Below are 26,340 nucleotides of genomic sequence, written 5' to 3' on the forward strand. Positions count from 1 at the left end.
CCAGCCCTTGTCATTTTTGTGGTGGGCAGTAACTAAATCTCTTTACACTTTGTTTAGCCTTAGCTTATCTTCTTTAATCTTCCCCCCACACAGTTAGTTACAGATTGAGGCAGAGTTTTTACACAAAACTTGGGGCTTCCTTCTCCCAGACTCTCTCCTCCCTTGGATGCTACCCCTCACTTTATAGCTGCTCTGTTTGCCATGGACTCCGCCTTCTGTTTCTTCAAGCCCATAATACCTTGGGTTTCTAGTTACGTTTTTAAGAGCCCCACATAGCACTGATCAGTTGGTTTTTTTTTTAAAGAAGAGAAAGTCTACCCATCACCTCCCCTTCTTTCAAGTATAGACTCCCCTATAGTTTTTGCTTCTGACTGCCTTCAGGTAGCATTTTTGTTTGTTTCTTTACTCATTTGTTTGGTTTATAAATATAAGGTCAGTAGTTGTTATTTTCAAGAGGATTAGTCTGTTAGAAACTACTTTATTATTACAAAAAGCAAACCCTTCCTCTTTCCTGAATTTTTAAAGCTGTCTCCCTGGCTCTAGGTTCTTAAATCTCCCTTGGCTTCACCCCTTCAGCGAGGACATTGCTGCCTCCCTCCTATCCGGGCAGTTGCAGTCTTGACTCCTGCTCTTCCTGGAGAGACTGTGTGCTCTAGCGTCTCCATTCCTATTGGTCTCATCATCTCAGGGCAGCCTTCTTCCGTTTACACCTGACTTTCTGGCTCCAGGCTCTCCCCCTCCAAACTGTCTTCAGCACCTTTAGCCAAAACTTCCTAAATACTATCTTCACAGTTTCTGCCTCGCTCAGCCCACTTTAGCCGATCTTCAATGCCCAAGATGGCGGTCTCTTCCCTCATAGATGGTGATAAGTTAGTACTTCCGGAAGCTGGTTGCCCTTGCATTCTTTTTCACATCCCTTTCTCCATAGTTTTCTAGCTTTCCTGAAGGCCAGGGATGCAGAGTGAGTGCTGGCACATCACCTCAGCTGCACTTCTAGGACGGCACCCTCAGCATTAGCACAAACACCTCTGAACTTGAGGGAACAGAAGAATGTGGTTTTCCTTCAGGTGTATAGGCGTCCTGTGGTTTGCACTTGAACACCCACAGGCATCCCCAGTTGGGCTCAGTCTTCCTGTCTGGCTTCGGTTACCTCCTCCCTCTTCGCCATCTCCTCTAACTTGGCCCAGCTTCCCTTTGAGCAGGCTGGCCATGCTCGCTCACATCTCTGCGGATGACTGCTTGCGACAAACTCCTTCCAGTTCTTGTTTCTTTTCGTATGCAAGCTATTCCCCAGTTGCCAGAAACTAAAAGTCATCTCTCCCCATGCTGAGCCTTTCCGTTTATGTTTTTGAATTATTTAACAAGGTTTTATTACAAGTAACAGAGACTCCTTCGAACAAACTTAGTTTTTCTTAGATTGGGGAAACATCTATTATAAGGAGACCTGGGTGTCCACCTTGTCATTTTCCATTTTCTGAATCCAGTTGTCTCATTCTGAGAAGATAATCTGATTGGCTGGGCTTGGGTCTGGTCTGTGCCCCTTCTCTAATCAGTCTGGGCCAGGGAGCAAGGGGACATGGTTATAAACATGGCAGCCTGGTGTAGAGCCTTTGAGGCATCTGAGGGGTGATCAAGGGAAAAGGTACACCCACAAGGGGGCAGTAGTGTACACAAGCTTTGTTGGGCAGTACTTGGGCAGGTTTGCCAGGGGTTACAGGTGGGGAATGCCCCTGAGAGCAAGAGTCTTTGTCCAGAGACTTTAGCAGGGGGATTGAGGAGGGGAGGGTCATTCCAGGGAGGGGATAATTGGAGAGGGTCTCACCTGTGTCATGGTGATGTTCACCAGCTTGTTGGGGAAGGTCTAGGTCAGGAAGCTCTGAAGGGCAGTAGTGGCCTAGGGGGCTTCTAACTACAAGGTTCTATCTTATCAATGGCTAGCAGACACTGGGTGTAGTTTTGTAAGGAATGTGAAACACGTAAGCTTTAAATAGCTAAAAAAAACTGCTTGTCTGGACTATTAAAAAATTAATTGGATATTGCAAAAATTTGACTTTGGCACACAGCAGCTTTTTGAGCTGACAGGTCTCAGAGTTCGGTGAAGAAATGGACAACCTAGGGGCCAGTGCATAGGGGTCGTCTTTGGCTCATTTGTATAACACCCAGACTTATCTCATCTCGGTTGATCCTGATATTTGAGAGGATAAAGGAGGAGGAGACAGTTTCCATAGTAGAGGCTCCTACAATTGTTCCAGTTGTTCTTTCGGCTGTTGTCACATTTTTCTCTTCCTTATAGATGCTGGGGTACATACCAGCTCCTGGAAGCTCCTTGATGTATTCCCAGATATTAGTTAAAATGCCTACACCTTATTATACATGGTGAATGTGAAATTCTGTTTGTTGCATGAATGAATAAATGAATGAATGATTTTCTTCTTTCTGAAGTACCCCCAGTTTGGCTGAAATCTACCTGTATGAGGTCATATTCCTTGTGGCGCTTTCCCTGACTGGTCTTTGTTTTTCCTTTTTTTTTCTCTTCTAGGCTCCTCTGTATCTATCACTCCTTTGATACATGCCATCTTATGTGGTTGTGTTTGCACTCCTACTGAGACCATAAACGTCTCAAAGGCGTGAAACTGACATGCATGTCTTTAATCTTTCACCTTGTTAGAGTAGTGCCCTGCTCAGGGAGCACGGAACACTAACCCATTTGGTTGGGGTGTGTGCTACGTAGAGGACCTAGTCCTCACGTGAGTGGAAGGGCAGAGTGTGGAACTATAGTCCTGTTTCAGGAAAGCCTTGGTGGTGGCCAGATGTGACTCATCCTGGAGAACCAGACCAAACTGGAGGTCAAGTGATAAAATCATTGCTGGGGAGAGTGTAGAGAGTCCGCCAGGGTCTGTGGATGGGTGAGCAGTTCAGGGCGGAGACTAGGAACAGGAAATGCTGGCCAGAGTGCCTTTTCTGCAGAGTGTCTGCTTTGCAGAGCTACTGGAAACCTGATACTTGGTGCCTAGCGCCCAGCTTTGCATGCATGAGACCACTAAATATTGTCTTGCGTTCTGGAACCCTCAGTGGTGTTTTAATCACGGAAGTCAGAGCGTATGTCACAGCACAAAGACGAGTTACTGCACGTAGAATACTGAGCGTGTGCTCATCCTTGAAATTTCGTTTCCTTATTTACTTCTCCACCTTAGAAGAGTGGAAGCTTGCCTTTCTTCCCTCTGTAAGGATATAAAAGTGAAAGCAACAGAGAGAGCTGGGAGAGAAGAAACTGTAGCCAGATTCCATTTTCCTAAAGCTCGGAGTCCCTGAAGCATTGATCTGCACAGATAGCCATCGCTGTACGCACAGTATCTGCACACAAGTAAAATGCCTTTCTGGGTGTGTAGGTGCTCCCCAGTAATGCTGTGTACCCTGCTTCCCCCAAGATGCACAGCGTGCGGACAATAGAAACTATTAATCTATAACAAGTGGTTGCTTCATTTGGACCATTTGGATGCTGTGTGTATGTTCACATCCAGTGGCATTTTGAAAACCCTGCAGCTGTGGCCAGTGGTGTAGGCTTGTGACCAGCGCCCAGGCAGAGATGAGCACACCTGCTCCTGGGTCCTGGAGGCATGGGGAATGGCCCCTTATGTGCTCCTCGGGTACTGCGGGCTGCAGCCTGGTTTCTGGGGCACTTGGGCACCCTTGGCATTCGTGACCAGGCCGTCTCAAAACCAAACCTTTAACCTGTCGCTACATGTGCTCTTGGAGCAGCGAGGTATAGGTGAATCCATTCTGACTGGTTGGTTTCAGCCTAAACGGTCTGCAGTGTATTTGAAGCACTTTGGGAAAGTAAAACCTAATTCCTCTCTAAATGACAGCATGTGCTGCCGTGTGTTGACAATGGTGACCTTCTTCTTAGTGGCTGTACCTCCTGGAAGAACTCTTTTTCTGCCCTTGTCCAAAGTGGATTGTCGATCTGGAACTGGCCTTTTCAGAGTAACACGGAGTAGCGCTCAGCTGGGAATGTCCTGGCATCTCCGTGCTGTCGGCACAACAAACAGATGACGACTGATTCCACTCGTGGACCTCTCTTCTTTTACGGAGAGCGCAACAGATAGATACACGGGAAGCATGGAGTAAAGGGAAGCTACTAGAATGGCAAAATGCACAGATGGAGTGGGGACTATAAAATTCCTCGAAAGCGCAAGCTGAATGTGTGATGAACTAAAATTAAATGTAGTTGTTCTAGGCGGTGTGAGTAGTGGAAAGAGGGCTATCCCGACACTCAGCACAAACTCTGTGCCTAGCAACTTACATGACCTTGACCAATCCCTTTGGGTGCCGGTTTCGTATCCGTAAAGTCTAGTCACAGCAGATGCCGTCCGTTTCCAAGGCTTAAGGGTCTTGCTCTAAGACTGTGGTAAGGAGCATTCTTTGGCTGTTTAATTGCACTTAACTGAGGTAACACTGCTATTGTCCCAGAATGTGATTTACACAGAGGTTCGCCCCAGGAAGGAGGTGAGGACAGCCATGAGCTTATACTGGCAGATGTTAAGGTCTCCAGTCTGATTGATGCCGAGGCCAAGGGCAAATCCATTTACAATAGGCATCTCCCTTTGAGACCTGCAGCAGAAAAGCACAGCGAGGTGCAGAATGGTGCCGCATTGTTCCCCAAGCTGAGGCTCCAGCCCCGTGGGACAGGAGCGCAGTGCTTCGTCACCGGCCGGTCGGACAGCTTCTCTCCGTCCGTCACTCGCTTCTTCCATCCCTTGCCGCTTTTCTCTTTTTCACATCTTCTCCTCTGTTCTGGCTTGGCTCGTTACGGTCTTGTCTCCCATGGTCAGTGTCCTCACCTGGTTCTCCTGGCTGGAGGAAGCAAGGACAAAGCCATGTCCCCTCCCTTCTGGTTCATCTGGAAATGCTAGCGACTTTTCTCTAAGTGGGGGGGAGGGTGTGTGTGTGTGTGTGTGTGTGTGTGTGTGTGTGAGTGAGAGAGAGAGAGAGAGAGAGAGAGAGAGGGAGGGAGAGAGGAGGGAATGAAAGAGTAGGAGATTGTTTTAGTTGTGATAATAGTGGATAGGGTTTTGAGATAAAAAAATCAAACTCAAAATGCTAGTATTGGAGCCCACATTAGACAGCATGGAAGCTGCATTTGGGAAGTAGGGGAAGTAGGGTTTGGGGAAGCAGTTAGTTTCTTTCTTCTATTTCACTTGTATTACTTTTGACATGTGAGGGTCTGCCCTTATGTCACCCAACAGCCCTTGCTTCACAGCCCTGAAGGGGCTCCCCAGACCTGCCCCTTTGGCATGTTGATTATTCTGAGCTGAAGGCAAGTGAGAAACAGCCGAGACAGCACAGGCTCTCCCCCCGCCCCCTCGCTACCTAAAAGAAGGGCCTACATTTCCTGTGAGGAAGGTGGCCTCCCCGGACCATGAAGAGGAGAATGTGGTACCGCTGGTGGCGGGAGCTGAAGCTCAGACGAGTCTGTACAAAGAAACCTCACTGCAATAGCACTTTTCTATCCCCCGACGTTTCCTAGTCCCTTCCCACAAATCCCTCATTCCTTTGCTTTGTCACATCTCCACAGTGTAGCCCTTTTGGTTAAAATGGCATATATACCCCTGGGTCTAACCACCTGGGGCTTAGATGTCTTTCTGTGGAAGCCCCCTGTGATATGTAAAAATGTTAATATCACATAAAATGTGTTTGCTTTCCCCCCTTTTAATCTGTCTTTTGTCAGTTTAATGTACAGGCCCCAGACACAGGACCTAAGAGGGTAGAGAAAAAGTCTTTCCTCTCCTAGAGTTCTGAGCATCGGATCCTACTACCCTCAGTGTGGCTTCCTGGCTTGCTCTGGAGGGAGACACACATAATTTTTGGTTCTTTGCTGTCGGCAGATGATTCTAGGCAAACGGGTGTGCTGTTCTGAGAAAGCAATACACTCTCCCTTTTGCCTCTGGAGAGTCTGCACTGTTAGGACCGCAAAACCTCCTTGAGCCTAGGTTAGTTTAGGTCCAGGATCTTCAGGCGGTGACCTCTAGTCTTCTGGGCAAACCGGACGGTGAGTGAATGTGAGTTATAATGTGAACTGTAAACCAAGCGGGTCTTCTGAGAACCCCAACCCCTGAGACGATCTGAATGTGTCAAGTCAAGTGAGTCTGGACACTCATGAATGTCCCCAGGCCCGCTCTGGCCAGGTGTGCACATCTGGAATGGAACAGGGGTGAATGTGGCCTTTGGGAAAAGACAAGTGCTGGTGAGCTTGGTCACTCGATTCAATCTCTGACTTCAAAATCATAACCTCAGAGCTCCAACAACGTCTTGTGATTCTGAATATGACCATGAATGACCATGACCAGGGATCCCCTGGGCATTTAGGGGGAGCTGCCCACCCTAACCCCAACACTGATTGGAGATATGTGCTGGTGAGGTGCACAGCCACATGGGTCCAGGGCTTACACTGGACACACAGCCCTCTCTGCATGGTTAGAGCCCTCGGGGGGGGGGGGGTCTGCAGGACGGGTCCCCGGGAGAAGCTGACTTTCGCTGGTTCTCTGGATGTCACGAGACTTCTCCAGGACCCCTGTGCTGGGTCTGGGAACTGCAGCCATTCTCAGACCAGATCCCAGATTCTGTGTATACAGAGGAGTGGAGGGCAGAGAGTATTGGGGGTGAGGCGGCCTGGGTTCTCTCTCATCCCAGCTCCACCACTGAATGGCAGTGAGATCCCGCACAAGTCACTTACCTTCCTGAGCCTTGCCGTTACCTTGTGTGCAAGGAGGAATCCCCACCCAGCTTTCTGGCTTTTCTCAAAGCCTCTGTGTGTGCGTGTCGGAGTGGGAGGCCCCTCTCGTGGGGAGGTCTGCTTGCCAATTTTGATCTGCCTCTTGTCTGTGTGGGTCCCATGAGGAAGAAGGAGGAGGAATCCGGGCTGAATGGTGAATGAGAGCTGGAAAACCTGGGGGATGCCTTTCTCCACAAAGCCCATAGTTGCTTGACAAGATAAAAATATCTCCCACAGTCTAACAATGGATCTTTTTGAAATACTAAAGAAGTAGTTTCCAGATTGGAAAAGAGCATATTAGATGTAAGCAGGTGATCACTGAAGTCTGGGGGGTGGTGGTGAGGGTTGGTACTTTCAACATTATTACTAAAAATTAAATTTTTTCTTCATTCTACAAATATTTAAGTGCCTATTACGTGTCATGCACTGGAATAGATATGGTACTGAACAGAGCAGACAGAATCCCCGCCTTCTTGGGGCCGATTGGCTAGCGGAGAAATGGACAAGGGACAGTGTAAATGGGCCACGTGATCTGCACAGAGTACGACATGCAGTGAGAAGGATGAAGCACGGTGGGGTTGGGACGCTAAGCCTGATGGCCGGAGCATGCTGCCCTCCCAGAATGGGGGGAGGTACATAGGGAGAGCACAGGACAAGTTCCTCAGGTGGAGGGCACAGCAACTGGGACACCCTGAAGGGGGCCTGGCTTGATCTAGGAATAGCAAGGAGGCCTGGGTGGATGGAACAGGTGGTTAGTCGAGGAGCTCAGAATCCATGTTGTTGGTGGTGGGAGTGGATGTCCCATGACATCAAGACGAGTGGGAGGGTTTTCAGGGACGTGGTATGACCTCTACTTTAAAAGGGCCACCTGAGGGCCCCCTGGGTGGCTCTGTTGGTTAAGCGCCTGACTTGATTTTGGCTCAGGTCATGATCTCAAGGTCCTGGGAAGGAGCCCAGGGTCGGGCTCCTAGCTCAGGGGGAGTCTGCTTGTGTCTCTTCCTCTTCCTCTACCCCCTACCCCGCCTGTGCGTGTGCTTTCTCTCTCTGACAAATAAATAAATCTTTAAAAAAATAATAAAAGGGCCAGTTGAGGGGCACCTGAGTGGGTCAGTTGGTTGAGCGTCAGGCTCTTGGTTTCTCCTCAGGTCGTGATTGGGGGTTGTGGGATGGAATCACGTGTTGGGGCCTGCACTGGGCATGCAGTCCGCTTGTCCCCCTTCCTCTGCTTCCCCCCCCCCCCCCCGCTCTCTCCCTTCTCTCTCTCACTCTATTTCAAATAAATACATAAATAAATAAATAAAATCTTAAAAAAAAAAAAAAAGTAAGGGCCAGTTGGTACTGATTATTTTATTTTATTTTATTTTATTTTTGCCATGTGCAGAGCCTGTCATGTGGAGCGGGAGAAAGACCTAGAATCATAAGGTCCCAGAGTATGTGATGTTCTAGATCCTGCTACTCAGCGTGTGGTCCATAGACGGGCAGCACGGGCGACCCCTGAGCACTGGTTAGACACGGAGGGTCTCAGGCCCCGTCCTCCTCCACATCCCCGGACCCCTGCCCGCCCTCTTCTGCAGGCTGCTCCGCAGACCCAGTTGCCATCATCTTCTCCCAGGTCTCTTCTGGGTCCAGTGGCTCCAGGTGCAGGAAGGCTGGTCACCCTAGAGGGTCCGTGAAGGTGTGGCTTCTCACGGGAGCAGCGGTTTGTCACTGCGCCGGCCAGTCGGTCGGTCCTCTGTGGCCTGGGTACCACGCCTGGAGTCTCAGCCGTCTAATTTTGGCTCTGCTTTTATTAACTTCTGAGGAGCTTGGGGCGCACCGCTTCCTGTGCCTGGATATCAGGCTGCTTATTGATAAAATGGGGTTCTAATCATTTCTCTTCACAGGCAGGTTATTGAGGCTTCATTATATAAACGCTTTTGAGAGCTGTTCTTAAATGTGTGATTTCCGGGCTTCAGTCACTAGGTACACTAGCGTATTTTTTTTTATTTTTTATTTTAATGAGTGTGAAATCCTCTCCCTACTTCTGTTCATTTAATGACTGCAGCATTGACGAGCAGATAGTGGCAAATGCCTATTAATGTTACTCACGGATTAGTGCGGGTTAAGAAACAAACCAGACATTGACCTTTCTTGGCTGTTTCTGAATTAGTCACACACTTCCCATTATTTGTGTATGTCAGCAGAATGACCTAAATAAAGTTAGGGTTGATCTCTCTGAGAATATGTTTTGGGTTTCTCCTTACAATAAAGTTAAAGGCAAGCTGATGTATGACTCGCGATCAAATAGAAAGACCTTTTCAACATAGCGCTTGCTCAACTGGGGAGTTATTATTGAACGTTGGTTTCTGGATGTGGTCAAATTCTCAGGTTTCTCAAGTGTTTCCTGGCCTGCTAAGGGCTGTCGTAGAAAGCAGTCTGCATTTGTCCCTGCCGTTTTCCATTGGTGGGGCAACTCGATCGCTTCAGTGGCCCTGTGTCTTACCTTACCACCTTAGAATTCCAGATGAGCCCAGGGCTTACTGGGGTTGGGTGTTTTCAGATCTTCGCCATTGTGCTGTGAGATGGCCTTCTGGGCTCGCCTCACTGATGATTTAATCAGCTGCTGTCCATGCTGCATAAAGCAGGTGGGTTCAGGGGCGCTGTTTCATGAGCTGTGTAATTTTAGGTAACCTACAGATTAAAGCAAGTGAGCGAACAACACAGCATTCACAGCAACCACCAAACTCCCTTGGTCACACTGAGTCTCTGATCAAGTTTAGGCTGCAGAGATAAAATCAGACCACCACAAATTAGCCTGGCAGAGCCCACAGAGGGAGCTAAGTCCTGGATCATGCTTTTTTCCAGACCTTCACTCTTCCGCCTTAGATTCTGTTTCACTGCCCAGGATGGAGATCATCCTTGCCTTCTAGGATACATGAAGGCTTATTGAAGAAGAAAGTGCTTCATGACAAGTTCATGTCTGTTTGGAAGCTCCTGGGCTAAGTGGGGATTGGATCTAAGAGCTCAGGGTGCCAGGTCTCTAGATGGGCTCATTGGGATTGTGGAAATGGTAACTGTTGGTCCCATGGGCCATGATGGCTGCATGAGGGAATTTGGGCTGGTAATATTGTAAAGTGTCATCTTGCAAAATGTTCATACCAAGAAGAGCATGTCTCTCAAGCATTATGAAGCCACTCATCAGAGATTTCCCTCAGACCTGGGGTTTTGAATTGGGGTGGGGAGTGGGGAGCATGGGTGGAGTGGAGACATGGCAGCTGGACCAAGTTGTCACGGACACTCCCAACACTGGCCTCACACTGAACTGTGGGTCTTTGCCCTGCTCTCTAATATCCCTGAGAAGAGCACCAGTCTTCATCAACTGGGCCAGATCGAAGGACCAGTCCCTTGTGAATTATTACCAGGACAGATCTTGGCAATAAATGCTGTCGTTTTGTTCTCACAACTTCTCACCAAGTTGGTAAAAGATGGCTCACTTCTGTCCCAAGGCTTGCCATTTACTTCCCATCTTCAGGTGCACAGGAATCGTAGCGTTTGGTGTTTGGACCTCTCCGTGGCATTGTAGCCATCCTGCAGACACCTGGGATCAGTTCTTGACATGTGGCTTGGAAAGTAAGGGAGCATAATGCCATAGATTTTAGTCTCCTGCGGGTTCGTGTCTCCTCAATGCACGTGAGTGGATTAGCAATAAACACAACCACTTGGCTGGTGTACTCCCTGATGGAGTGACCCAGTTAGAGGCTTAGCCTGGGGACAGGAGAAGCAAGGCTAGTTGGGGACTGTCAGGGAAGCTTCCCAGCTGGGGCTGGGGGCTCCTGCTATTCTAGTCAAGGGTACAAACAAGTGTCAGAGCCAGGGGGAAGGTCCCTGCTATTGCTTTAACCCCTGGGTCATTTCCTTTTTGGCCATGTAGATAAATAGAGTGGAGTAAGATGAAAATCCTATGGGCCTCGTATTGGAGCTTGTTCCCTCCATGGTGTCACCCGTGTCTTCGGGAAGCAGCCATTGTAAGTGGTCTTTTGGGTTTTCATCCGATTGTTCACCAAACTTGAGAAACGTCCAAACTCCGTAATGTATTAATATACCCAGCGTGACAGGAGTCATTACAGCACCCTCAGCAATGACCACGCAGACTTTCAGAGTGGTCATGACCTAGTGAAAGTCACACGCTTGTAACTAGCCAGGCTGGGACAGACGCCCAGCCCTGACTCCGTCTGTCCCACTATTGTCTCTCAGATGGTGAAGTGGCTCCATCTATAAAACGTGTGGTTGCTATGAATTACTGTTGTTGGTAAGGAGAATTGGAAACATTCTCATTTCTAGATTACCTTTCAAATATTCAAATTCATGCACCAGTAGCATATGGCCAGAACTTTTATTTTTTCACTCAGATGTCTTCCAATGTGCTTCATTGAATTCCAAATCCACATCAGGTTTGAATTTTGAAAATGCCAACTGTATACTAACTGAATGTGAGAAATGAAGAAAACTTTCATAAATGTTTTTTTTAAAATAAATGGTGATTTATTTTTTTGCATTCAGATAAACCAGCTGTATGGATTTTTTCCCCATTTTGTTTCATTTGCATCTTGATAGTATCGAGGGAACAATATTGCTGATGTATTCTTAGCTAATTTTCTACAAGACCGTTCCACAACGGCACGTATCAAACATCCCAGGAAAATGGACCATGGCGTTCTTTTCCTGTCGCCTCCGCTGGCCGGGAACGTGGACTTAGCTTTGGGTGGACGGAGAAGACGGCTTGGTTGTCCTCAGACAGCTGTGTCTGCTGTGTCTTCTGGGTCTGTCCAAAATTTTGGTCCAGTAATTATCTGACTCTGTTTTCTTCCCATTTGGAGTTGAGTTTCATTCGCAGGAGCTGTTCATGTTTGTGTCACTTAGCAGATAAGAGATTCTCAAGCACTTTAGAACTAATAAAGGAGGGCTTTTATCTGCTATCTTTTCCTCAGTTGCAGAGAAAATTAGTGTGAATGTGTGTGTTTTGCATGACCTCAGTCAGAGGCCCCTCACTGGAGAGAACATTAGCGTGGAAGCCAGAAAAGCGCCCGAAAGAATCCAGGGATGGGGTCTTTCTTTCTTTCTTTTCTTTTCTTTTAAAGATTTTATTTATTTATTTGAGGGAGAGAGAGGAAATGACTGGAGTGGGACACAGGGAGAGGGAGAAGCAGGCTTCTTACTGAGCAGAGGAGTCCAATGGGGGGGGGGGGCTTGATCCCAGGACCTCAGGATCATGACCTGAGCTGAAGGCAGTCACTTAACCTGCTGAGCCCACCCCGGGGGCCCCAGGGATGGGGTTCTAATAGTTTCATAAGGTTTGAGATGCCCACTTGTGGAAACTTCCCCCAGCCCTACTATCAAACATAGGAAGATGTACCACAATGTGTGATTTAGGCATTGTATGTCTTCAAATCTAAGTCAACATTTATTTTAAAGGAAAACCTTATTTGGTGTACCGCTAAGAAAAAATGCTGCCTAATATAATTAGATGCGCTCATTTCAGAGAGTTCAAATGTAGAAAAATGTGCATTTTAGAATTGTTGAAATGTAATTTAATTATGAGTTGAGCTGCAGTTGGGTTGTTGAGATAATGCTAAATTTTATAATTTTGTAGATGTAGATTTATTTCTAACATACAAAAAATCTAAAACACTCATGTGCCCATTACCCAACTTTGGCAGATCTGAACATTTCACCACATTTGCTTTAAATATTAAAAAAAATAAAGAAAACATCATCGGGACGCCCGGGTGGCTCAGTGGATTAAGCCTCTGACTCTTGGTTTTGGCTCAGGTCACAATCTCAGGGTCATGAGATGAGTCCTGTCTTGGGCTTTGTGATAAGGGTAGGGGAGAGTCTCACCCCCGCTGCCCCTCCCCCTGCTCAATGCAAGCTCTCTTTCTCAAATAAATAAATAAATAAATAAATAAAATCTTGGGGGTACTTGTGTTCTCTCTCTCAGATAAATAAAATCTTTTTAAAAAATAAATAAAACCTCTTAAAAAATAAACAAGTAAAACATTGACAATACTGTCGCAGACCCCTGTGTGCCTCATGCTCTGATCTCAGGATGCCTCTCTGCCTTGTGACCCATATAATCCCCATCTTGATTTGGTGCTTATCATTCCCATGCATGTTTGTAAACATGTTTGTCTCCACAAATACATTTAACATTTTAAAAACACAGTTTGGGATACCTGGGTGGCTCAGTCAGTTAAGTGTCTGTCTGCCCTTGGCTCAGATCACCATCCTAGGGTCCTGGGACCCAGCCCTGCATCAGGCTCCCTGCTCAGCGGGGAGTCTGCTTCTCCCTCTGCCCCTCCTGCTGCTTGGGCTCTCTTTCTCCCTGTCTCTCAAATAAATAAGTAAATCTTTTTTTAAAAATGTTTTAAAAACTTCATTTTTCTTAAGTAGGGAGGATTAGGATAAAGCACATTGATGTAATTCATTGCATCCTTAGATTAAAAAAAGAAAACAATATATTTTATAGCTTTCCCAGTGACTCCCTTTGTATTAGTGGCTCATCCTGGCACACGAGTTGGGCTCCGTGATTATCTTCCATACAGAGATAGAGCAAGTTCATGCACACTGAGGACGGCTAGCTGCTCTGTCCCCCCCACTGGAGAGGCTTCCCTGGTCAGTTTCTCCAGGACCTGACCCCTGTAACTCCCCAGCACCCGCACGAGGAATACTCCAGTCTGGCTGGCGTTCCTGCAGCTCCATGGCAGGGTTCCTTGCTGCTTGGAATGCTTGCTTTCTGCAGAGTGGTGAAGTGGCTTAGGGGATCCACCCGGAGAAGCAATGTCTGTTTCAGAGCCACAGATAGATATTAGGGGGGCACAGGGACCATTCCTTCCCGTGCCGCTTTGCAGCCCTGATTATGCCTAATGGGTGCACACCCACGAGCTTGTCCCTGATCTCTCAGGTCACTGTGAATTCCAGCCTTTAAGGTAAGTCTCGTCTTTGGTTTCCTCCCCAAAGGCCCATGCAACAGAGTACTGCAAAGCAGCGGCCTCTCCTTTTGAATGGTGGTGGTCCTACTAGATGCACCTTGACCCTGGGCCTTTTGAGCGCTTGCATTAAGAACTGGGTTTTCAGGGCGCCTGGGTGGCTCAGTGGGTTAAGCCGCTGCCTTGGGCTCAGGTCATGATCTCAGGGTTCTGGGATCGAGTCCCGCATCGGGCTCTCTGCTCAGCAGGGAGCCTGCTTCCCTCTCTCTCTCTCTCTGCCTGCCTCTCCGTCTACTTGTGATTTCTCTCTGTCAAATAAATAAATAAAATCTTAAAAAAAAAAAATTAAAGAACTGGGTTGTCAGGTGAGTGATTCTCAGACACCTGCAGTCCACGTGTGGATTTGATGTAAATATCACGGGGGTCCCTTATGCTCTTGTGCCGAATGCTTCCAAACACACGTCAGAGTCCCCCAGAGTAAGCGGAAAGGTGAGCCCTGCTCTGCATGAGATTCAGGCCATAAGTTAAATTCATGGTGGTAAAAGCAAAGCTAAATAATATAAAATTCCTTCCTTCCACAAGAGGTTGGGAACTCGGCTGCGTGGAGCCCGGGAGCCCGGTGCAATAAGGAAAAAAGGCCAAGGTAGCCCGCAAAAGTCTGTTTATGCGTTCTGCCTGGTTGAACCGCACATTTCCTCAGACGGGTTTTGCATTCTAAAAAAAAAATAATAAAATTTAGAAGTAAAAATTCCCCTAAAACAAATTCTCGTATCGATTTGCCTAATAATCGGTTCACCAGAAATTCAATTCCATTTTGGGTGTTTTTGCATTCATCGCTAGTATCTCAAAAAAAATTATTGAATTTAAAATAATTTAAAATTTATTTTAATTAATGTTAAATTCATTAAAATAAATTAATAAAATTTATTTTAAAATATGTCTATAAATTTAAAATTTAAAAATGAAAATTAAGCATAAACCTAAATTTAAAAACAAGCTGGGTGTGCCCCCGAAAAGGCTCTATTTATAAACCTCATCATGCCCAAGAGACGGCCAAAGAAGGAAAGGACATTCCCATGTCAAAGCACTCAAAAAGGTTTCAAATTATAGGCAAACTGCTCATTAGGTGACTGGCTTTAGGCTAATTGACCTGGAGTCAGTGGCATCCAAAAGTTGACACTTTTGTGCTCAGGGACACTCTCTCAGGCCTGTATTCATCTTATTTCAGACCAAATTCTAATCAGCTCTCTTATTTGGTTTCCCAGCCCCTGGCATATTAGATGTGAATCAAACAGGGAGAGAATGGCGAGAGCCAGGCCACTTCGCATGGTGAGAAGGCCAGCTGATACCCTGACAGCCAGGAGCAGCGAGCAGAGGCCAGAGAGAATTAAAATGTAAATATAGGGATTAGCAAGTCACAGGAGAGTGGGGCCTTTTCCAGTGCGGGTGACCGCCTCCTCCCCCTCCTGCCCCGGCATCTCTGGCTTCTGTGAGTACCCCTGTATCATGTGTGTGATGCCCGTCACGTCACGACGGATATTCGTAACAGGCTAAACCACATGCTGTGTACTTTGCCCAATTCATTGTTTTGTCGTACAATCCAATTTAGAAGTGGTTTCATGCAAAGGAACCAAATCGTACCCTTGAATCGGAGCATCTGCTGGAAGGTACCTGGTTTCCACCTGCCCTCCACAAGAGGACTCCCCAGAAACTGCCCATAGGATGCCTTCTGTTTCAGGATACCCCCCCCTCCTTTACCCCCTACCCGCCTCACCCCCAGCCAAACTAGAACAATTCAGTGGTCGGGAAAAATTTCACTTCTAAGAAGTCCTCTTTCCCCAAAATACGTAGCATGACTGAATCCAGTTAATTCTTGATTGCCAGGGTAGGAGGTTGTGATAGCCCAAATCCCGATGAAATCCACCTTCAGTCACCACGTGCCTCTAAGTCTGGAACAGCTTATTTCCTTAGGGTGATGTATTCGTCTGGAGAAAGAGAACCAATGGTTCGTTTCTGTCTGTCCATCTGTCCTTCTATTTGTAAGTATTGTTACTCCAGTTACTTTAAGTCGTTTCCAACCAACTGCATTCATGAGTACACCCAGAGGTAGTGGCACGCGGAGAAACCATTAGATCAGGTAATAGAAGATGGGATTCTGCCATTTTATGTGGGACCTTGGGCCAGTCACTGATTTTGGGAACCTCTGTGCTCTCTAATGAGAGGTGAGGTGGGTGACACTTGCCCCACTAATTCATCGTATAATCTCATCATAGTCAAATGGGGTGACCTATGTGAAAATGCTTGCCCATTCCCGACAAATGTAGATACAGAAGTCCGAAGTATATGTAAGGAACACCTGTTTTCTTGCTGTGGCTCTGCTCCTTAAGTGTGTAAGCACTGCTCCTGGTAAGGTCCAAAGTAATCTCTATCTACCTTGCTAATACTCAAAAGCTAGCTAGCCTTGACCCTACCATCATCTTGAGATGCTTTTTTTTTTTTTTTTAAGATTTTATTTATTTGACAGATCGCAAGTAGGCAGAGAGAGAAGGGGAAGCAGGCTCCCCGCTGAGCAGAGAGCCCGATGTGGGGCTCCATCCCAGGGCCCTGGGATCATGACCTGAGCCGAAGACAGAGGCTTTAACCCACTGACCCACCCAGGCGCCCCTTGAGATGCTTTTAAGAAGTGACATCGCTGTCACTACTAAGGTGTATCTGTTTTCTGTTTTGCTTTGTCCTGGGGATGGGTTGATTATTATTATCATAGTATGGAGCCAAGAATGATTCAGTTTGGAAAAATGATAGGAAAATTTTGCTTATGTCTTGTAGGGTGATTTTGCCATAATCCCCACGAATAAAATAGTGGTTTCTTTAAAACATGCCAGTTCAGAGTCACGGATCTGCCCTTTTAAAGCCTACAATTGATTGTTTAGTGCGAAAATTGTATTCAAGTGAAGCGCATCAGCATGCAAATCTAAAGTGTGGCCATTTTCATCTAGATTGAATATTATTAACTAGCCCAAGGGATGGGATGTAATTAAGATTTTGAACAGCTTACTTTTGTCTACTGCCATGAGTAACCTCAACATTTAGAGTGGCGTCCGGGATTGAATAATGGGAATGTGGTCCGATGTGCCAACATCTATACATTTTGCCTCTTAGGTATAATAAAAGAATATTTGACTTTTCGCCACGGGTCTAAACATTTGATGAAGGCAGTGATTTGAACTTGAAGCAAAGAAGAGAATGTTCAGATTCCAGGAAAATCGCATTTCTTTCTGAATGATGGCAGATTTCCATCTTGTTAGTCATTCCCTCATTCTAATACCTTCTTCCATGGGCTTAGGAACAAAGACCAAGTGGGGACAGATGAAGCCCTTGTTGAGGGTTTATGCTTTTGCCTAATTAAAGCTGTTGGATTTACAACCTGCTAATGCAGCCTAGTTAGAAGGAAGGACAACTCTTAGCTTGGATCCACTTCAGAAACTTTGCAAGACCTCCCTCTGCCTTTCATGGGACTGCTAAGGCACATTTCTGGTAGCATCTTTATTCCGGTGCCATTCTGTGATAACTTCTTCTTGGGAGAGATAAGATGTTCACCTTTTTTTTTTTTTTTTTAAACTGCCCTACCCACAGCATTTGTAAAGAAAGAAACAAAGTTCTCTATTTCTCCCAGGAGAAGTTAGTGAGAGGATCCATTGCATCCCTGTACTACCTTAAGCAGCTACCCAGCAGGCTAGGTTGGCACACAGCTCATTTCAGCCATCCGTATTTTCAGGTGTACCATATGTATTTAGTACATCATTTGATAATGCTAAAAAATATTAAAGCAGTGTGAGACGAAAGGAGAAAGAAGATGAATGTTAGCATTCCCCTGGGGTTCATGGGTGAAGGAATTAACACAGCGTGGCACTCTACCCTAGCTGTGTTTGTTTCCATGGCAACAGCTACGTACATGTTTCAGACTATCTACAGTGACACAGTTGCAGAAATAGTAGCTTGCAGGTTTCTGATATCGCATCAGTGGACAGGCAGCACGCACTATATTAAGTAAGTGTAAAAGAATTTAAAATATAGCTCTGATTCAGATGTATATTAGCTCGGCTGAGCCATGTGTCGGGGTTTTTGACATTCCCCTGCCTCACGACAGCAAAATCTGGGCAAAGTTGAAAGTTGCAAGATTCCAGTCAAACAATTGTCCTTGCTTGGGTAAATATCAAATGAAACAAATGTGAGTGAGTTACAAAGGTAAGAAAATGGCCTTGGCAGATGACATATTTAAGGTTATTGTCAGTGAAGCTAATTTTTTGGAGGGGGGCCGGTAGTGGTGGGTAAGGAATGAAAGCTTTGGTTGAAAATAGCTGAGTCTTAAAGCAGATCTGATGTGCAACAGAATCTGTAACTGAGGCTGAGTTTATGGTAACTAAGGTCTTTGAATGTATCGTTGTAGAAATTGTTTTTATATAAAAACGATAAGGTGAGGAGCAGAGAGGTTGATTAGGTGTGCAGTTAAAGGGAATTTGGGGCTCCATTGTCTTTGCCGTATGCTTATGTAAATATCTCTCTTCTCGCGGGGATGACCCTGGTTTGTCTTTGACATTTGCTGCTACTTTTTGGTACCATTTGCCGGTCTCTGTGTTTATATCCTGCCGCCACCTTGTAGCCTGATAAGACTTGAGTGTTGGTTAGAGAGCAACCCAGTAAAGATGATAGACTTTGTAAGTGTGTGACTTTGCAATCGGATCGTACGGTAATTTAGTAGAAGTGTTCAAATATGTATTTATTTATGTGTTAGACCTCTGCTTTTGAATACAGCCTAAGTATTAGGTTAATGGATTTCAATGTGCACGTTATGATTGCGGGAGCTTTCAAGTATGTTGTAGTTCAATTTATACTGAGTTTTTAATGTCAAAATATTTTTATTTATGCCCATTATTCAGTTTAAGCCACATTTACCTTATAGTTTTATTATTCATGTATCAGTGAAGAGACTGTAAAATGGCATGGTAATTTAAGCTAATCTATTCGTTTGAGGAGGATTCATTTTCTGACCATAGGTGGACTTTTACAAAGAGTGGCATGAGATATGCAACTCTTTTGGTATGTACGAGACTGTGTTTTACGTGCACAGGAAACTACGGCGCCTACTGCATGTTGCTCTTCGCAGTAATTATTTGATTAGATGTTAAGAGAACACCTATCGGAGGGGGGAGGGGCTCGGGCACTCTGCAGCTTCCTGAACACCTGGGTGTGTGGAGGGCTGGGACAGATTCTGAATTATAAATCAGGGACTTGAACCCTGGAATATTCAGCAGCCTGGTGGATAGATACTATTTGCCTTTCTAAATAGGGTGATCCAAAATGAAACTGATGTTGAAGCCTCCCGTTTATTGCCTGTCTGTAGTCTGAGCCATCCAGGGGCGGGAAGGGACGTTTGTGTTTTCTCCCGAGAAATAATGTTTTGGTGGCTCATGCCCAGGGCAGCTCCCTCCTCAGAGGATGAGCCCCTCTTCCTAATGCCACACTCGTTTCTGGCCTGTTTTAGGGGCTGAGGGGAGGGCAGGTATGCAGACCCCCTCCCCATGCCCTCTGAATCCTGGTGGGCAGCTTCTCCGGTGACAGCTGCAGAAAGCCACCTGCCCCTGCCCCTCCCCCCCACCCCCAGGCGGAGGAAGCAGATACGGTCGGTGTGAGGGTTTACATGATTTTCTGCTCTTACACTGGAGGGGCCCTGGAAACTTTGGGTTTATTACCCTTGGGCTCTGAAACCAGAAATCAAAAAAGTGTCTATGCACTCCTTGGGATGCCTAACTCAACTTTTGTCTCTTTGGGAGCATTAGAGCAAGGCCTTCCAGCAGTTGAGATTTTTGGGTTTTCTTCTTTTTTATCATCTAGAAATATTATCCAGTATAAAGCAAAAAAAAAAAAAAGAAAAATCCCCCCCAAAACCTACACACACACACACACACACACACACACACACACACACATAAAACAAAAAAATTAAGGGAAAAAAAAATATACAACAACAACAAACCCATCAGTCTATACCATGTTGTTTTAACTCTTTTTTTTTTTTCTTAAGATTTTACTTATTTATTTGGCAGACAGAGATCACAAGTAAGCAAAGAGGCAGGCCCGTGGGGGAGCAGGCTCCCTGCTGAGCAGAGAGCCTGAAGCTGGGCTCAATCCCAGGACCCTGGGATCATGACCTGAGCCAAAGGCAGAGGCTTAACCCACTGAGCCACCCAGGCACCCCTTAACTCTTTTTTAAGACTAGAAGAACACATGAACCTAGATGTAGAGCTCTAGGCGGAACCAGTCATTTGAATGTAAAATCCTGGCAGGGCTTGTAGGAAACTCAATTCCTTCCATTTGAAGGGCCAGGAAATTGATTTGGAAAAAAGAAATGTGAGGGATTCCCAAATAGTGGCAACACGGAACGAATAAGGGAAAGATGAAGGTACAGACTGATCTTATTACCAATCTTCAATGGTCGCAGAATTGCCAGGATACACTTCCTGCGGCGTAGCCCATTTGGAGTGTCCACGGCCCAGAACTTCTGAAGGTCCTTGGTGATCACGGGGTAAGAGCCAGTCCGTGGGCTGGTGTCCAGGGCTTTGCCCATCAGTCCCTCTTCAGCCGCCTCGCTGTCCAGATCTTCTCTTCCTGAAGCATCTTATGGTGCTGCCCTAGGGTGCTAAATACCATGTGCTGGCCGTGTCAGGAAGTTTCTGGGCTTTTGCTCTGGCCACTGCCTCTGCCCGGATGCCTTTACGCCCATTTTTCCAGGTTTGATTCCAGTTCTTCCATAAAACCTGAAAGAACTCTCCCTCTCGCCTCAGTGGGATGACTTCCCCTTCCCGCAACAGTTTCTTTGTCTGCAGTTGTAGCACTTAGTCCACAATATTAAGATGAGTCGTGTCTGTCCTTAACTGAGCTGTAAGCGTTTTAACGACAAGACCGTGACTCGTAGACTTTTGTTGCTTTTACACAGTACTTCAGGCTGCAGCATCTTGAAAATCTCATAAAGGTATATGTTATTGAATCCTCTCTGGGGCTCGTGTTCTCTGCTCAGAGACAGTCTCTGGAATACTGAGGCTCCTAGGGCTGTGTCTGTCACTGCACTAGGCATCTGGACCAATTCAGTCTCTTTTGCATGCTTCCAAACTTCTGGCTATTTGGCATCATCTAAACACAGAAACCCACTGAATGGCTGATTTTTTTCTTTCTTTCTTTTTTTTCATATTTAGTGAATCATAAAATTTTACAGCAGAAGGAATCTTAGGGAGATGAACTCCTATTACAGAGGAGAGAATTGTGAATCTGAACTGTAAGGGACTTTTCCAAAGCCATATGGTTAGTTAGTGACCCAGGCATGTGGATCCAGCCGACAATCTCTCTACATGGTCCTGTCTACTGAACCTTTCTGGCTGTGGCCTTGGGTTTCACTTAAGACATCACCCAGCAGCTCATACTTTCTGCCCTGAGTTGGGATTGGCCGACTTTGTCTATTTAAACACCATCATCGAACAACAATCCTGTTACCCAGCCTTTGCAAAAGGTGATATCATTGGGATAGAATTAAAAACAAAAGTGGACTCGAGTTTAGCTCTGGGGCCCTGGGAGCAGTGCTAACAATTCATGAGCCATTGCCTTGCTGAGGACACAACAGCTGCTGAACTCGGTCAAGTTCAGACCCTTAAAAAGAGTGGAAAAAAGAAAGCACATACTTTCCAGTGTCTGGGCACCACAGAGCCGGGCCAGCTGGGCACAGCACCGTGGCAAAAAAGATCTCTTCAGTTTCAGAAATACGAGCCCCAAGCTTGCACACGGGGCCCGGGGGTGGGGGGTGGGGGGTGGGGGGGCGGGCAGGGAACGTGGCTGCAACTAGAGCTGATTGGCATTACACTCCGAGCTCTCTTCAGCCTGCAGTCCTGTCAGACCCCGCCCCTCCGGGAAGCCCAGGAGCAGCTAGAGAAAGAGCCAGCCCTCCAAGTTGACGGAAGGAGCAAGCTCTGTGTGTGTGTGTGTGTGTGTGTGTGTGTGTGTGTGTGTGTGTGTTTAAAGACCTGTGTCTGAGGTCGACAGGCTTTTTCAGAGGAACCCTAGGCTTTCTGTGTAAACGTGTACTTCCTCTTGTCCAGAGTTAGCCTGTTAAGGGAGTAAAGTGCAATTCAGGTTTCCAAGTTGGAAACCTGATTAATTTCTCTGCCAGTTACATATGGAAATAAATTAGTAAATGGTCCATCTGGGACTAAACTCCTGCAGAGATGATAAATTATCGCCATCGTATATGTCCGTGTTGCTGAAGACTGAGTTGTGCTTCCCAGGAGCTGCTGAAAGATAACAGGATGGTCTATCGTGGTCAGAGGAATAAAATAAAAAAAAAAAAATTACGAGTGAAAAATTTACATTGAAGTGTTTCTGGGGAGAATGGTTTGGTGGATGCCAAGTTTGCTGCTCTGGATGATTGTATCTGCAGAGATTTAAAAGGTGAGCCTCAAGGGCATAGGAAACATTCTGCTTTTATACTTTCAAAGGCCAATACAATAAGTATTAATTAGTACCCACATGTCTCAATGGGCAGGATAATTCTGTACCTTACAGTAACATTGCACTTTGTAATTGTCATAGCAACTTCTGGTCTTTTCTTTAAATTTCACTGAAAGTGGGGGGCAAGGCAGTGCCTCTAATTCTCCATCACAAAAGCACTGGGGTCTTGAGTGCAGGGGTCTCCCTGCAATAACTTCGATGGCTAAATGGCAGAGCTGGGGTGAGCAACTAGATACCATGGATTGTGAACCCTCCTTCGTTTCTGCCAGCGTCTCATATGACGTCAGAACATTTCAATATCCCAGTGTTCACCCAGCAGCATCAGGAACTAAAGCGTTGTATTTATGCCAGTTTTCTAGAGGCAAAAGCCATACCTTCTTGATCATGAAAAGTTTTTCTTTTCCTCTATTTAGAGATGTTGAGTGATGGTTTAACTTTTTTTTTTTTTAAATGCCTTAATTTGTTTAAATTGAGGTGTCATTGACATGTAACATGGTGCTAGTTTCAGTTGTAAAACAGTGTTTGTGTTCGGTGTTTGTGTACATTTTACAGTGATCCCCACAATATGAGTCTACTTAGTATCCGTCGCCTTCCCTAGTTACAAAATTTTTTTTCTTCTGATGAGAACTTTTAAGGTCGGTTCTCTTAGCAACTTTCAAATGGGCAATAGGGTATTATAAACTATAATCACCATGCTGCATACTACCTCCCCATGACTTGTTTATTTTATAACTGGAAGTCTGTACCTTTCGACCCTTTCTTTACCCTTTTCTTTACACCTTTCTTCCCTCTCCCCACACCTGGCTTAACTTTTTCCCTGTGATTAGGACACATACCACTATCCACATGAATTATTTTATAAAACTGAAACCACAAATGTCTTCAGAGGCTTCTGAGGTACGGTAACATTTTGCCCCCTTTGCAGAACGGCCTGAGGCTACTGTGACATCTAGATTCTTGTGCCTGCTTTAAAATTTTCTTTTGTTTCCTCCTCCTGGGCAGAGCTCGAGTGTATAATTCTTGAAGCAGCAGAGGCGCACCCCTCTGGTTTAAAAAAAAAAAAAAAAAAAGTGCAGGGAAGCAGACTGGCTTTAGAAATCTTTGAGTCACCTGGTTTATCAGACACCAATTTCTAAACATAAGCGGCAGATGCTGCGGGGTGGTCTTCACACGAGCAGGAAAAGCCGCAGGCCCTTGCCGTCTACCTGTCTGAACTTGGAAGTCACCTTGTCTCACCCAGACCGCCTTCCCGTTTCTCACGTCTTGGCCAGACCTGGTTGCTCCATGCATCTGAACGGCCCCTCACGCTTCCTCGCCTCAGGGCCTTTCCTTCCGTTTTTGGCCTGTTTCCACCTGTCAAAATCCTGTCGGGATCTCAAGGCCCATTATTGCTGTGGTGGTCTTGATGCTTTCCCTTCCCTGCTCTCGCCGCCCCAGCCAGAAACAGATGTCTCCTCAGAAACCCTCTAGCTGTTGATTAAAGGAAATCACACTGTCTGTATTTGAGTTGCCTGCATATGTATCTTGTCTCCCATAGTGGATGATATGCTTTTTTTTCTTTGTTTAAAAGGTTTGCTTGTTTATTTATTTATTTATGTTAACATCTTAATTTTATTTTTTTCCCAAGATTCATTGTTTATGCACCACACCCAGTGCTCCATGCAGTACAGGGCCTCCTTAATACCCACCACCAGGCTCACCCATCCCCCACCCCATTCCCTCCAAAACCCTCAGCTTGTTTCTCGGAGTCCACAGTCTCTCATGGTTTGTCTCCCCTTCCGATTTCCCCCAACTTACTTTTCCTTTCCTTCTCTAATGTTATTCCTTATGCTCCACAAGTAAGTGAGACCATATGATAATTGACTCTCTCTGCTTGACTTATTTCACTCAGCATAATCTCCTCCAGTCCCGTCCATGTTGATACAAAAGTTGGGTATTCATCCTTTCTGATGGAGGCATCATACTCCATTGTATATATGGACCACATCTTCTTTATCCATTCGTCTTTTCAAGGGCATCTTGGCTCTTTCCATAGTTTGGCGATTGTGACCATTGCCACTATGAACATTGGGGTACAGATGGCCCTTTTTTTCACTACATCTGTATCTTTGGGGTAAATACCCAGTAGTGCAATTGCAGGGTCATAGGGAAGCTCTATTTTTGATTTCTTAAGGAATCTCCACACTGCTTTCCAAAGTGGCTACACAAATTTGCATTCCCACCAACAGTGTAAGAGGGTTCCCGTTTGTCCACATCCTCTCCAACACTTGTTGTTTACTGTCTTGTTGATTTTGGCCAGTCTAACTGGTGTGAGGTGGTATCTTAATGTGGTTTTGATTTGAACCTCCCTGATGGTTAGTGATGGTGAGCGTTTTTTCATGTGTCTATTAGCCATTTGTATGTCTTCTTTAAAGGTTTATTTATTTATTTGAGAGCGCATGCACACGCAGGCATAAGAGCAGGGGGAGGGGTGAAGGGAGAGGGAGAAGCAGACCCCCCGCTGAGCGCAGAACCCTGTGTGGGGCTTGATTTCATGACTCTGAGATCATGACCTGAGCCAATATCAAGAGTCTTAATCTACCAGAGCACCCCGGTGCCCCAAGGACAATCCATTTCTTAAAGGCATAGATTTTTGTCATCCATTGTCTCTCTCTGACTCCTTCTCCCTCCCCAATCCTTAGTTGAATGCTTTGCCTGTATTTAAAGCTTAACACACAGTAGAGTAGGGTAGTTTTATTTGACAACGACTGAATAAATGTCTTTGAGTGGGTGGATAAATTAATAATCAAAGGCATATCAGAATTACTTGGAGGGCTTGTTAAAACAAATTGCGGGGCCCCACCTCCAAACATTCAGATTCAGTAGATCTTGGGTGGGAGCCAAGAATTTGTATTTCGAACAAACTCTCAGGTACATGTCTGCTGCTGTTCCAGGGACCATAGTTGGAGAATCACCGATCTAAGGAATTTATTTCCTGATGTTCCCTACACTGAAGTTCATAAGATAACATCATTCTTTTCATGAGAAAGTCTATTAATTTGGCTTCCTTGAGGCATAGGCTAAAAAAAAAATAATCTTCTATCAGAAATTATATAGCAATCAATCTCCTGTACCAACTTTTCTATTTTGTAAGATTATTGGTTAACTGTGGGCCAGTAATCTGTAGCTTAAGCATTTAATGAGCTTGAGTTTGATGGGATCTTTCCCCTCAGGAGCAGAGCCAGAGTAATTTTATTTGGTAGCAACAGAAGAGAGCATCATTGACTTTGGAGCCTGTGAACCTGGTCAACCCAGCGGATCAAGCCTGGTCCACGTGCTGGATCAAGCCTGGTCCACGTGCTGGATCACTGGCCTTGAATGTGGCCGGTGCTCGATGGTTTTCCTTTGTGTAGACAAGTGTTTCAGTGGCAGCTGGAGAGAAGTGAGAAGATCTCACCAGTGTCACAGTGACCATTGTAGTAAAGTAAGCCAATCTCATGATATCTGTGGTGTGTATTTTCAAATTTCTGGGTCCTTTTATGCCCTGTGAGGCGGTTTTAAGAACGCTCTATCCGGAAAGACCCAGTGGTTCAATAGCTTCCCAAGAAATAAGAGATAACTGTTGCAATTGATTTTTTTTTCCCCTGAAGTGTTGCATCTTTTAGAGTCAGGCCAGAGATGACATCCATTGTATTTGAGAGGGCCCTTTCTCTTCCTCTGCTCTAATCCTGACTTCCTTCTGCTCCTCTCCACCAGTCACTAGAAAGCATCATCTCCTAAGACCGGCATTCGTGTGATGATGGAGGCCTGTCTGTCCTTTCCGTGACTGGAGCAATGCTGACCTCGGTTTCCTGGACCCATTCCGACTCAGGTAATCAGGCTCTGCCTTCCCCTGCTCACCTACACCTCTGGGAGATTGCACTGAATAAATGAAATACCAAAGCTATATTTAAATGCAAATGCCAAATTGATTGTTTCTTCATCAATTGGTATCCTTTCCCAATCTTCCTAATGATTAATTTATGCAGCTGATCAGACTGACAATGTGGTCAGTCCAATTTAGGCATTAAG

General features: G+C 45.8%; 1 protein-coding gene across 2 annotated transcripts in view; it reads left to right on the plus strand.

Annotated features, from left to right (window-relative positions):
* The window catches only part of FOXN3 (forkhead box N3), a 394,050-nt gene that overhangs the window by 88,865 nt on the left and 278,845 nt on the right, over positions 1–26,340 (plus strand). For both annotated transcript variants that reach the window (XM_032344710.1, XM_032344709.1), the window contains exon 2: positions 26,026–26,140. The gene's annotated coding sequence lies outside the window, so the exon portion shown is untranslated. The remainder of the gene's footprint in view (positions 1–26,025; positions 26,141–26,340) is intronic.

The sequence above is a fragment of the Mustela erminea genome, chromosome 5, assembly GCF_009829155.1.
Source record: "Mustela erminea isolate mMusErm1 chromosome 5, mMusErm1.Pri, whole genome shotgun sequence".
Taxonomy (NCBI): Eukaryota; Metazoa; Chordata; class Mammalia; order Carnivora; family Mustelidae; genus Mustela; species Mustela erminea.